The following is a 13,334-nucleotide window of genomic DNA, read 5'->3' as shown; positions in this document are numbered from 1 at the left end:
CTGCACCTGAAAACAGGGTTTGATCAAGGGCTGGGTATCGTCACTGAATATATATTCTGCAGTAGAAATATTCTGCAGTAGATCAAAAACGAAAGAAAACTATTAATCAACATATGAACATTAGCTGATGCTGCTGAAGTGAAGCAGAGCAAAGTTGCAGAGGTTTTATTAGAGACACAGCCAAGCGTTTTGCAATTTTGCATAATTTTAAAAAGTTTACATTTGTTCAGTAGCGTATTGAACGGTAGAAATGAGGCTTTCTTTTCGGAAGTAAGTAAAAGGAAAAAAACAGCGGCTGACAGCGCTGTAAACAACAGTAGACTTGTGCGTAATAAGCAAGCGAATAATGCAGAAAACAGATTTGAAGTATACTGCAAGAGAGAGAGAGAGAGAGAGAGAGAGAGAGAGAGAGAGAGAGAGAGAGAGAGAGAGCTCTGCATGAAGTGTGATTTTATCGTGGTGGAAGTAAAACGGCAAAAGTAAGAGGGAATTCATGACGATGTTTATGTGAAGCGTAGTTTGGATCTTCTTTTGCTGCTTGTTCAGTCAATATTGTTTGGAGAGAGACAAAACCTGCAACTTCAGAATCAACAGAATCTGCAGGTACTTGGTGGTTGCAGCTTATCTAGTGACCTCTTCATGATTCCTATTTGCCTGTGGGATCTCCAGGCACTTGTAACTGTGCTCTATGTCTGCAATGTTACCTTCTGGTAGTTCGATCCCCTCAGGTCTGACTACCTTCCCTCTCTTTGTTACCATCTGACTACACTTCTCCAGTTCGAATGACATTCCCTTGTTGATCCGGGCGACGTCCAAGGCATGCCTTCATATTTATCTGTCTCGCTCATGTCTGCAGTCCATCTATGCTGACCAACCTTTGCACTGCCTGGATTGATTACAAGTGCTGGATCTATCAAGGAGATGCTCTGTCCCCACTGCTGTTCTGCTTAAGCCTGAACCCCCTCAGTGTGATCATTAACAAGACTGGCTACGGATACCGACTACGGAATGGAGCAGTTGTCAGCCACCTCCTGTACATGGATGACATCAAGCTGTATGCCAAGAATGAACAAGACATCGATTCACTTATGCAAACCACCAGGATATACAGCAATGACATCGGAATGTCATTCAAACTGGAGAAGTGTAGTCGGATGATAAAGAAGGAAGGTAGAACTGAGGGGATCGAACTACCAGAAGGCAACATTGCAGAGATAGAGGACAGTTACAAGTACCTGGGGATCCCACAAGCAAATGGGAACCATGAATAGGAAAGCTGCAACCACCAAGTACCTGCAGAGGGTGAGGCAAGCTGGGTGAGGGTGAGGGTGAGTCAGCTGAACAGTAAGAACAAGATCTGGGCTATCAACACCTACGCCCTGCCTGTGATGAGATACCATGCCGGGATAATAAGTTGATCAAATGAGGAGATAGAAGCTACTGACATCAAGACCAGGGTGCTCCTGACCATGTATGGAGGGTTTCACCCCAAGTCCAGTATCCTGAGGCTGTAGGCTAAGCGGAAGGAAGGAGGCCGGAAGGAGGACTGGTGAGTGTCAGTACCACAGTACCACATAGCATACAGAAACATCTGTGCCGAGTATGGCATGGAAGTCCTGAGGTCAAAATGGGAGAGGCCCCCAAGGGTGGCAGAGAATGACCAAGCTAAGATCCTGTGGGACTATGTCTGTGGTGGTAGACAAACAGAAGAAGATGGCCGTACTGATAGATGTAGCAATTCCGAATGACAGCAACATAAGGAAGAAGGAACACGTGAAACTTGAGAAATACCAAGGGCATAGAGAAGAGCTTGAGAAGCTGTGGAGGGCAAATGTAACAATGCTCCCAGTGGTAATAGGAGCACTAGGTGCAGTGACTCATAAGCTAGACGAGTGGCTCCAGCAGATCCCAGGAACAGCATCCGAGATCTCTGTCTAGAGGAGCGGAGTCCTAGGAACTACAATACTGTGCAGAACCCTCAAACTCTCAGGCCTCTGGTAGAGGACCCAAGCTTGAAGTGTATATATATATATATATATATACATAAATATATATATAATAGGGGTGCAACAATACTTGCATCGATATTGAACCGTTCGATACAGTGCTTTCGGTTCGGTACGCATGTGTATTGAACAATACAAAATTTTAGATTTATTTTATCAACTTTTCTTCTGACGATGCTGTCTGTGTTGAGCGCTCAGTGGATCTGCGTTCGACTACTCCGCCTAGGCTGCACTGTCGAGTGCAGATCCACTGAGCGCAGCGCAAGCTAGCAAGACAGAAGCTAAGCTTGTTGCAACATGGCAACTGCCTCAACGCTACCCCAAATTGAACCTCCCCCACCCTCATTCAGAGCTGGTGTTTGGAACTATCTTGGTTTTCATGTGAAGCATGACCCTGATGGTAAGCGCGTCATGGACAAAAGTAAAACAGCATGTCGGATGTGCCACGCAATGCTCAATTGGTGGGAACTAGTGCGTTAGCTTGTTGACGGCGTCCAGCCCCACGCATGGGGCGATCCGCGGTAACTCGTTAACGGAGATTTGCCGCATTATGGCGTTAATGTTATTTTAACGAGATTAACGCTGACAGGACTAGTGGGAACACAACGAATATGACCGCACGTTTACTCCGACATCATCCAAGTGGAAGCAGACAAAAACAACAAGCACACATGCTACAAACTTTACCCGAGTCATTTAGACCAGCGGTCCCCAACCCCCGGGCCTCGGACCGGTACCGGTCCGTGAGTCGTTTGGTACCAGGCCGTGAGAGTTAAGGCTCAGGTGTGAAATGTATGGTTTTCAGGGTTTTTATTGGTTTTCAGCATTAGTTTGTTATCGTTTTTATCGTTAACTCGGTTTTCCTGGGTCTTTTCACGTGTGTTATGAATAAATCTTCTTTTTTTCGGTACCGGTACTAGTTTTATTTTGTTGTATTTATCCGCGACACCTTAAAGGCCGGTCCGTGAAAATATTGTCGGGCATAAACCGGTCCGTGGCGCAAAAAAGGTTGGGGACCGCTGATTTAGACAGCCGTTAGCACATGTTTCTCCTTATGGGGACCTGATATGTTTAATATGCTGCTGAGAATATAGCCCAGAAAAAGCGTATAGTATAGCTTTTATTTTAGAAAGCCATTTCTCTGTAATAAACTGTCTTTTCCAAATATGAGTGATTCCTCGATCAGATAGATTTTTTTTTTATTATTATTTTGTTGTTTCAGCAACATTAAATTTAAAAACTACTTTTGAGTTAAATATATATTTATAATTTTAATAAATGACAAATTAAAAAGGCATGAACATTTTTTTGTATTGAAAAAATATCGAACCGTACCAAACCGTGAATTTTGTGTATCGTTGCACCCCTAATATATATATATATATATATATATACCGGATACCAGGGAGAAAAAAACAAAAGTAATCCCATCCAGTAAAGAGCAGCTGTTGTGTGCGGGACCTGTCGGCAGTCTGAAGTTCACACTGAAAGCATCTGGAACCTTGCTACATACTGCGAAACCAGTTGTTGTGCCAAGGTAAGTAAATTTGTTCTCCCTGCCTTGTGAGCATTCACTGGGCACAGAGTGCAGATCCAGTTTACTCCGCCTTCATTACAGAGAATTAGACATGAAAGTAGTGATGTTTTAGTTTTGTGAAAAACATGGCCAAACACTTTCATGGTTTAAAAAAATATGAAAACACTTTTTTCCCATACTTGTTGAATAGAAACATTATTTTGTGCTGATATTTCAGACCCAAAGAGTTTTTGAAATCTGCATAAAATTTCATTCTAAATTACTTTTTGATTACTTTAAATACTCAGTTTTAAAGTTCTGCTAAAAGTTTAAATAAAAAGATTAGTATTGCTGAACTGCAAAATATTTTGGGTGCAGTATAATAGAATAGCTTTAGTGTTTTTGTTTTTCTTTTGTATGAAGTTATACAAAATGCAGCAAGAGATTAAAAAAACAGTTTTACTGATTATAAAATAGACTATATAGGATTCATATTGGCAGATATCCAAATTTATGATATCTGTATCGGTATTGGACATAAATAAGTGGTATCGTATCATCTCTAATATATATATATATATATATATATATGTGTGTGTGTGTGTGTGTGTGTGTGTGTGTGTACACATGTATATACTAAAAACACACTAAATTATACACTAAATGTATTTTCTTAGGCCTCCACATTAAGGGGATTCCAAGAGGATTATGGTGGAGTTAGTTGGGTCGAGTGAAAGAACTCATGCATACATATTGGTTTACTGGCTTTAATTACCGGTTTGCTTTTATAGAAATACAACATCATCAACCTTAAATTACTGCATGTTTAATATGGTCATGAGATGTGCTGTGGGGGAGATATCAGATTTTATTTGGATCCAGTATGACTTATTTGATGACTTGTCAAATTTTTAGTCGAGGTAAGCTGCACAGCATGATTAAAAATAGAAAGGCCTGGGAGGCCTTATGTGTCAGTAAGCATAAACAGATGACGGAGGCTTCTGGAGTACATATAAGGTGGTCCGTCGCCCTGTGTGATTGGCTTATTTAATCAGTAATGTGTGGCTTGTGTTATAACCACATTCACATGCCCAGGTTTACTTTGTGACAGACACAGTGATTCGTGTAACAAATTAATTTAGAATGCATTACTCATACTGTAAGTGTTTGAAGAAACCTTTGGGAAATGTTTTGGCATGCATGTTTTAGCTGTGTTTCCTTGCTACAGTAAAAAGACAATTTTGTTTATGTACTGCTCATGTTTGCCAGCAGCTCCAAAATGCTTTGCTTCAGTGGAGATAGTAGACAGTATGGCATGCTTAACTTTCCACAGTCAGAGCCTTAGTGATTAGTCTTAGCCTTAGTGATTTAGAGAGAATTAAATGTATAAGAAGTTAAATACTTTCGGTTATAACAGTATTACATCAAAGATACAGCTTTATGTTCACTTGCAGTTCCTTGAAATTGAACTTTTAGTAAGTGTACTGTAGATTTCCGTTTGTATTTTTTTTATTGCCTTGCCTTTTTCAACTGAGCTGGATACCATCCCAGAGCAATGCAACTGTGGGAAAAACTATCCAGACGAAAACATATGATGGCTTTTTGGCATTTGTTGTTAAATGTACCCATTAAAGTTTGGTTACAAGACGCATTTGGACATCTTATTATCAACACACACTAGTCTGTATGAAGGAATATTTTTATAACTGAAAATAGTGTGGAAGTAAGAAGCCAAAATAAGGCATCATCAGCTTAATTTGAGTGTGAATACTATAGAGTCTACAATAAAAACTAACTAAAGACTTGAGTGTCAGGCCTAGGAGCCATAATCGGCCCGACAATTACTCTAATACGGCCGATGGGACGGGTCTGGAGAAAACGAAGGACAGGATAAAGTTTGGACTTTTAACTCTATTTTATAAGTTTTACAATATTCCTAAGGAGGACCTCCTTTGTTACCATTCATACTACACCATGGTCATTATATGATAATGTCTGTGTATATATTTACTATGAGCATTCATCACATACAAATAAAATGTTTAATTCATACTATGTATAACACCGAATGCCTTTTTAATGGCTATGGAAGTAAATGTTGACAAATGTTAACCCAGCTATCTCTAATGCAAAAAGCTTTTGGAAACACTCAGCAAAAGGGCTGTCCTAATTAACCAGGACAATGTCCTAATTCATAATTATTCTGAGGAGGCTACTGTGTCAGACATTGCATATCGAAATTTGACTTTCATAGAATAGACAATAAATGATGCTGAATAAATATCATTAAATCATAATTTAAGATTTTATTGAATTAATACATTATCAGCTGTCAGTTCAACAGGTAGTTCATATTTTATGAACACTGTCAAAAGATTCCAAAAGATGTCTCTTATTCAGCCTTTTCACCCTGGAAAAAATGATGAAAAACATAATTATTCAACACATATTAAAAACTCTGGTCCCATGTGGTGTTGCACTATTGTCTACACCTTAAATTAAAGGTCTGTATACTAGTAAATTAATACTTTGGGATACTATAAAGAACAAAACCAGTAAACAAAGGTACATTTTGTGTAAAATCAAATTAAATGAATTACCTTTCCAACATCACGGCTCTTGGCTCTCAGTTTGTTGACCTGAGATTCAGCAATGTCAGCACGCTCCTGAGCTTCCTCCATCTCATGCTGGACCTTTCTCAGTCTGGACATGTGGGTGTTGGCCTGTTCCTCCTATTCAGTGTTACAGTATGTTGCATTGTTTAAAAAATATCTGATCATAAAGCAGGTAAAATAAGTTTTGAACTTGTCACCCATTTTCAAAGTAAATATATTTCTAAAAGTGCTATTGACATGAAATTCTCATGAGATGTTGGTCCCTTTTGCATCTCTCTTTCTTTATGTGTTTGATAATTTCTGCCTGTGTCATTTCTCATGAAGTTGTGCTTCCCATATGTAAAATCAAAAACCATTTTACTCACAGCGTCTTCAGCCTGTCTCTTGTAAGCCTTGACTTTGAGCTGCAGCTTGTCCACCAGATCCTGAAGTCTGACCAAATTCTTCTTGTCCTCCTCAGTCTGCATAAACAACAAACTGTTACTGACGGCTGAAGAAGAAAGAATTTAGGAACTTAAATGTAATAAATATTTAGGTAAATGTGTAATCACCTGGTAGGTGAGCTCCTTCACTCTCCTCTCATATTTGCGGACTCCTTTAACAGCATCAGCTCCACGTCTTTGCTCAGCTTCAACTTCAGCTTCCAATTCACGGACCTTTAATGCCATGATAAATAAATGTTAGAGTACAGAGAAAAATGAGTTCTTATCAGAGAATCAAAGTGTTACACTTAATAATAGCTGGACTTTATATAGAGTACATACCCTGGACTCCAGTTTCTGGAGCTGCTTCTTGCCACCCTTCATGGCGAGGCTCTCTGCCTCATCCAGACGGTGCTGCAGGTCCTTGACTGTGACCTCCAGGTTCTTCTTCATCCTCTCCAGGTGAGCACTGGTGTCCTGCTCCTTCTTCAGCTCCTCAGCCATCATGGCAGCCTGAAAGTATGGGTGGTGTTGGCATTATTGATCAAGCATGAACAAGAATTTTGAAAAGAAAAGAAGGCTTGTAAAGTACTAACTTACATCAGTGATAGCCTTTTTGGCCTTCTCCTCAGCATTTCTTGCTTCCTGAACTGCATCATCCACCTCACCCTGAACCTGGACAAAGTCAGCCTCCAGCTTCTTCTTGGTGTTCAAAAGACTGGTGTTCTGAATGAAACAAGAAAACAATATTTTAATGATGTGACTCTTACTCAATGGAATCACAAAGTTCTTTTAAATTAATAATACCAACCTGAGAGTGAAGCAGTCCGACACGCTCACTAGCATCAACCAACTCCTGCTCAGCTACTTTGCGTCCTCTCTCTGTCTGCTCCAGAGCGACTCTCAACTCTTCGATTTCAGCTACCATCAGACCATTTCTGCGCTCCACCATGGCGACCTGCTCCTTCATGTCTTCCTGTCCTCTGAGAGCATCATCCAGGTGCAGTTGGGCATCCTGATTAAATAAATAAATAAATAACCATTTTATTTTTTAACAAATCATCTACCAACTCACCTTGAGCTGTCCTTGGACATTCCTCAGTTGTTTCTGGGCCTCAGCAGCCTGTCTGTTGGCATGGCTCAGCTGAATCTCCATCTCATTCAGGTCTCCCTCCATCTTCTTCTTGACTCTCAGGGCATCATTCCTGCTCCTGACCTCAGCATCCAGAGTGCTCTGCATGGAGTCAATCACCCTCTGGCTGTTCCTCTTGATCTGCTCCATCTCCTCGTCCTTCTCTGCCAGCTTCCTGTCAATTTCACCTTTCACCTGGTTTAGCTCAAGCTGAATACGAAGGATCTTGGCCTCCTCGTGCTCCAGAGTTCCCTTTAAATGATTTAAACAGCTATGTTAAAAAAAATCATTTCAACATAAAGTGGATAAAACATGTTTTCCTTTGCTTTCTTTCAAAGTCAATTTCTATAAAATACCTCAGCTTCCTCCAGAGCTGTCTGAATTTCAGACTTCTCAGTCTCAACAGTCTTCTTGGCCTTTTCCAGCTCATGGATGGTCTTTCCTGTTTCACCAATCTGCTCAGTCAGATCTGAGATCTCCTCTACAGAATAAGAATAAAAAATGAATAGGAATAAAACAGCACTTTGAAAGTAATATTTGTTCTTAAATATCAGACCACACAGCAATTAGAGTTAGATTCAAAATCTCACAGAAATACAGTTTTCAAACAGACAACATTTACATGGGTTCTATAAAGTACATTTATAAAGGTCAGAGGATAACCCTCATAAGATATAATTTTATTTATTGACATACGCTGCAGGTTCTTGTTCTCTCTCTTCATGGTCTCAAGATGATCCAGAGCCTCTTCATATGAGTTCTTCATCTTGAACAACTCAGTGCTGAGAGAACGAGCCTCCTTTTGGGCTCCTTCCAGCTCTGCCTGGCTCTCCTCATACTTCTGCTTCCATTCTGCCAGGACCTAGGTTTATATAGGTTTATTAGTTAGTTGTTATTATACGTGTATGTTTATTTTGATGATATTGGTTATGTTTAAAACTTTACTTTATCAAAGTTCCTCTGCTTCTTGTCAAGGTTGGCAGCCAGAGCATTAGCTCTCTCCACATCAATCATGAGGTCCTCCACCTCACCCTGCAGCCTCTGCTTGGTCTTCTCCAGTGAGGCACACTTGGAGTTCACAGCCTCAATGGATTCCTCAGCGTCCTGCAGGCGCTGGGCAAGCTTTTTCCTGTTGTTAAAATAATTTTGTTTTGATTAAGTCTGAATTGGTTGGTTTTAAGTCTTAAAACTAATTTAAACAATGAAAGTATGGTGACTTACTTGGCCTCCTCCAGCTCCTCAGTGCGCTGGATAGCATCAGTCTCATATTTGGATCGCCACTGAGCCACCTCACTGTTGGCCTTGGACATTCCTCGCTGCAGCTCAGCCTTGGCCTCCTGCTCCTCCTCAAACTGCTCTCTGAGCAGATCACAGTCATGACGTGCTGACTGAACAGCATGAGCCAGGGCGTTCTTGGCCTGTTGAAAAGACAATCAATGTCAGGTGGACAACTTTAATGTTTAAATCAATCTTAAAGTCTAATGCTGAGAGGATGAGAAATTTAAATGGTAACAACTAGGAACCAAATTAGAGGACAGACCAGCTGATTTAAAACTTATGTGTTTAAATTAGTAAGTGCTATGACAAAAAAGAAGACAGAAAATAATTCAGACCTTCACTTCCTCCTCAACGTGTCTCTTCAGCTCCTCAATCTGCTGAGTGAAGGCCTGCTTGCCCCTTGTGAGCTGAGAAACAAGAGCTTCTTTCTCCTCAAGCTGGCGAGAATACTCACCTGTAGTTAACACACATATACTAAGCTCAGGTTATTTAATTTCCCCCACTGATTGTTTGTTGCTTTTGGTCACTTCTATGTGAATGTGCAAAACTGATAACGCCGTGTTATACATCACTTACCATTCTCTGTTTGAAGTCTCGCCTTCTGGGCATTAATGTCATTCAGCTGACGAACATTTTCATCATTTTTGGCTTTGAGTTCACTTAGTTGATCCTCAAGAGTCCTGCACATTTTCTCCAAGTTGCCCTGTGAAGATTAGCATATGTTATTTATAAAAGAGATGTACTGCAATTAATTACATATATAAACACATAAATATATAACTGTTGACAATAATTTGAAAAGTACTTTAAATTTAGAATAAGTAACTGTAACTAAAATAATTTTGGTTTATTCATGTTAACAGTTCATGAATACCTGCTTTTAAATGCTCAAACAAAATTTGTACTCTAAAAAAACCCCACACCTTTGCTTTAGCAACAGCCTCCATGTTGCTGGAGAGGTCATCAATCTCCATCTTGTACTCGCTCTTCTCTTTCTCCAGCTTCTGTTTGACACGCTGGAGGTTGTCGATCTGCTCTCCGAGCTCTGCAACAGTGTCAGCCTGCTTCTTACGGAGAGCTGCTGCAGTAGCTTCATGCTGCAGAGTTGATTCCTCAAGATCACGACGCAGTTTCTGGAACTCAGCCTCTCGCTTCTTGTTCATCTCAATCTGAGCAGCTGTTGCTCCACCAGCTTCCTCGAGCCTCTCGCTGATCTCTTCAAGCTCCCTGGAGAGGTCGGCTCTCTGCTTCTCTACCTTAGCCCGAGCTGCCCTCTCAGCCTCAATCTCCTCTTCCAGCTCCTCAATACGAGCCTAGTGCAATGATAATATGAAAAGGACATTACCCATTGAACATGCTTTAGATTCAGTGAATATATTATTGAGTTATAACAGTGTTACCTGCAGTTCTTTGATCTTCTTCTGGAGTTGAGCACCAAGGGTTTGTTCATCCTCAATTTTGCTGAGAAAGCTGGCTGATTTCAAAGTCCTTCCTGTAACAGGACAAGAAGAACAAATTCAGTATTATAGATTTGAACATGTAAAGAAAGCTTTGAAGTAAAGAAAGCTTACCATTTCGCTGCTACTCACAGAAACATAGTTAAGAAATGAAGTCATTGAGTGATGACATTATTGTTCGGCATTAGAGATTTGTGGACAAAGTAGGGCATAAACATGTCAGATCTTACAGCACTACATTTAGCTGCAGGTGACTTTTTGTAGTCTACATTTATGGAGTGGACGATCTAACAAACAAACTTTGCTAGTAATAACGGAAAAATGCCCTACTTCTTGATTTTCTCATCAGACTGCTGCTTGTCATTCTCCAGATCCATTATGGATTCCTGGGCCAGTTTCAAATCTCCCTCCAGCTTCCTCTTGGCTCTCTCAAGGTCCATGCGGAGCTTCTTCTCTTGCTCCAGTGAACCCTCAAGCTATAAAATCATGTCAGTTGATTTAAGTGGTTGGAAAGACAATGATTCAATACTCTTTCCATTAAAAAAGCAATATGATTATAGTTTTCTTACATCATCAACTTGCTGTTCCAGTTTTGTCTTGGCCTTGGTCAGAGTGTTGACTTTGTCCTCCTCTGCCTGGAGATCATCCAGTGTTTGCTGATGGGCCTCTTGTAAGGCTTTCTTCTCCTTAGTTAACTTGGCAATGGCCTCATCCTGAGATGCCATCTCCTCTGTCAGGTTTTTCACCTAAGAATTGTACAAAGGATGTATTTAAATATAACTTAACAACTATATCTCAGGAAAGAATTAATATATTTTAATTTAGAGTCATTTTTCCTCTCAGATATAGATAAATTGAACCTTGTTTTCTGTGGCATGTTTCTCCTTCTCCACTTTGGCCAAGGTGAGCTCCAAGTCATCAATGTCCTTCTTCAGCTCAGAGCATTCATCCTCCAGCTTCCTCTTCTTAGCAGTCAGCTCAGCATTGATTTCCTCTTCATCCTCCAGTCTCTCACTTGTCTCTTTGAGTTTGGCCTCGAGCTGGATTTTGCTCTTAATGAGCCCCTCACACCTTTCTTCAGCATCAGAGAGATTGTCAACTTCCTATAATACATGGAACAGAAAACAATGTATAATTTAGTGTTGTCATGTCGTGTGTCTTGGCAATTGCTCATTATTCATTTAAAAAAATCTACACTCTGTTGTGCCACATACACGGTCAGAATCAGCTAACATGCATACAAGAGATTATAGGCATTATATATTTGTTCTTTTGTTTATTACTTACTGCAGCGACTTGAAGTTGCAGGTCATTCTTCTCCTGCAGCAGGCTGACCATCTTCTCTTCCAGTTCCTTCTTCTTAGCCAGAGCAGTAGCCAGGTCTGTCTGCATCTTCTCATAGTTCTCCTTCATGTTCTGCAACTCCTTCTCAGTCTCAGCACTCTTCAGAAGAGGCTTGATCTTGAAGTACAGTTTCAGCCATGGCCAGTTCTTGACATTCATGAAAGAACGGATGTTGTACTGGATGGAGAAGATAGATTCTCTAAAAACCAAACATGAGAGTGTTACTGTTAGTATAGTAAATCTTAGAAGGAAAGCAATACAAAAGAGAATACAATAGAATTTAGTATAATAATGTTACCTCCTCTCCATCATCTTCACAAACTCTTTCCTCATGACGTATCCTCTGCAGAGAGCCTGAGTCATGGTCACCAGCTCAGCCAGTTTCTCATCTCTCATCTCCTCAAGAGTGCCCAGCAGACCAGCTTTGAAGAACACCTATTTTGTTATGGAAAAATAATTAAATAATAACAATAAGTGCTGTGCAAATGGACACTCTATTTACACTCATTAAAATAATGAGGTGTACCTTTGTGTGCCCAAACTTGTACTGTGTGTGATCCACATCAATGGAGCCAAGCAGCTTCTCTGAAGCTTTCTTGTTGTCAATGAACTGTCCCTCAGGGATGACACTGGCATTCAACACTTTGTATCTTCAAGAGAGAATCATCATTTTACTCATAGGCATTTCATCTTTTGGTATGATGTTCTTCACAAAAGTGTTTTCAATAAGATAAAATTAATTTGCCACTCTTAAACTCAAATTGACACCTCTGCTTGAAGTCACCATAGAGGATTCTGCTGGGGAAACCCTTCCTGCAGATTCTGATGCCCTCCAGTACACCATTACACCTCAGCTGGTGGATGACCAGGGCGTTCTCCATAAGACCTGAGAGTCAGAAATTGATAATGTTTCAAAACTTTATTTATGTCACTGTGTAATGTGTTGAGCAGTCAGTAGGACTGTGGGGGTTTTACCTGGGGTCTTTGACTCATTGGGAATCAGGCAACGGACAAAGTGAGGATGAGTGCTTCTTAAGTTGGTCATCAGCTTGGCCAGATTCTCCTGTAGATCAACATCATTAGATAATAGGTTAATAATATTTAAATATGAGTAAAAAATTATTTTTCCTGCAATACAAATCTATACATACTCTGAAAAGAGCAGACACAGTCTGAAAGGAACCACCCTTCTTCTTACCACCTTTTTTGCCACCCCCAGCAGCCTCTGTTTTCATAAATAGTAAATTTCATTACTGGAATTGAAAAAATATTTTTCACAGTATACATATTAGTCTACAGTATGCACATTATAGTTATTAGACAGATACATACTATCTGTACTGGACACAGGAGTTTGTGAGCACTTTTGTTTCTTACCATCAGCTCCAGCATGGGCTGCATACAGGAGGGCCAACAGTTTGTTTGAAGACTTCTGGTAGAGCTGCACAACTGAGTCATTCAGTGGGTCCTTGTTCTTGTCCAGCCAGCCAGTGATATTGTAGTCCACTGTACCAGCATAGTGAACCAGAGCGAAGTGTGCCTCAGCCTTGCCCTTTGCAGGCTT

General features: G+C 40.4%; 1 pseudogene; it reads right to left on the bottom strand.

Moving 5' to 3' along the window:
- Positions 1–5,803: 5,803 nt before the first annotated feature.
- Positions 5,804–13,334, bottom strand: part of LOC120738543 — a 10,685-nt pseudogene continuing 3,154 nt past the window's right edge.

This window comes from Simochromis diagramma, unplaced genomic scaffold, assembly GCF_900408965.1.
Source record: "Simochromis diagramma unplaced genomic scaffold, fSimDia1.1 OVJJ01000321.1, whole genome shotgun sequence".
NCBI lineage: Eukaryota > Metazoa > Chordata > Actinopteri > Cichliformes > Cichlidae > Simochromis > Simochromis diagramma.
This window is presented reverse-complemented; position numbering and strand designations above follow the sequence as displayed.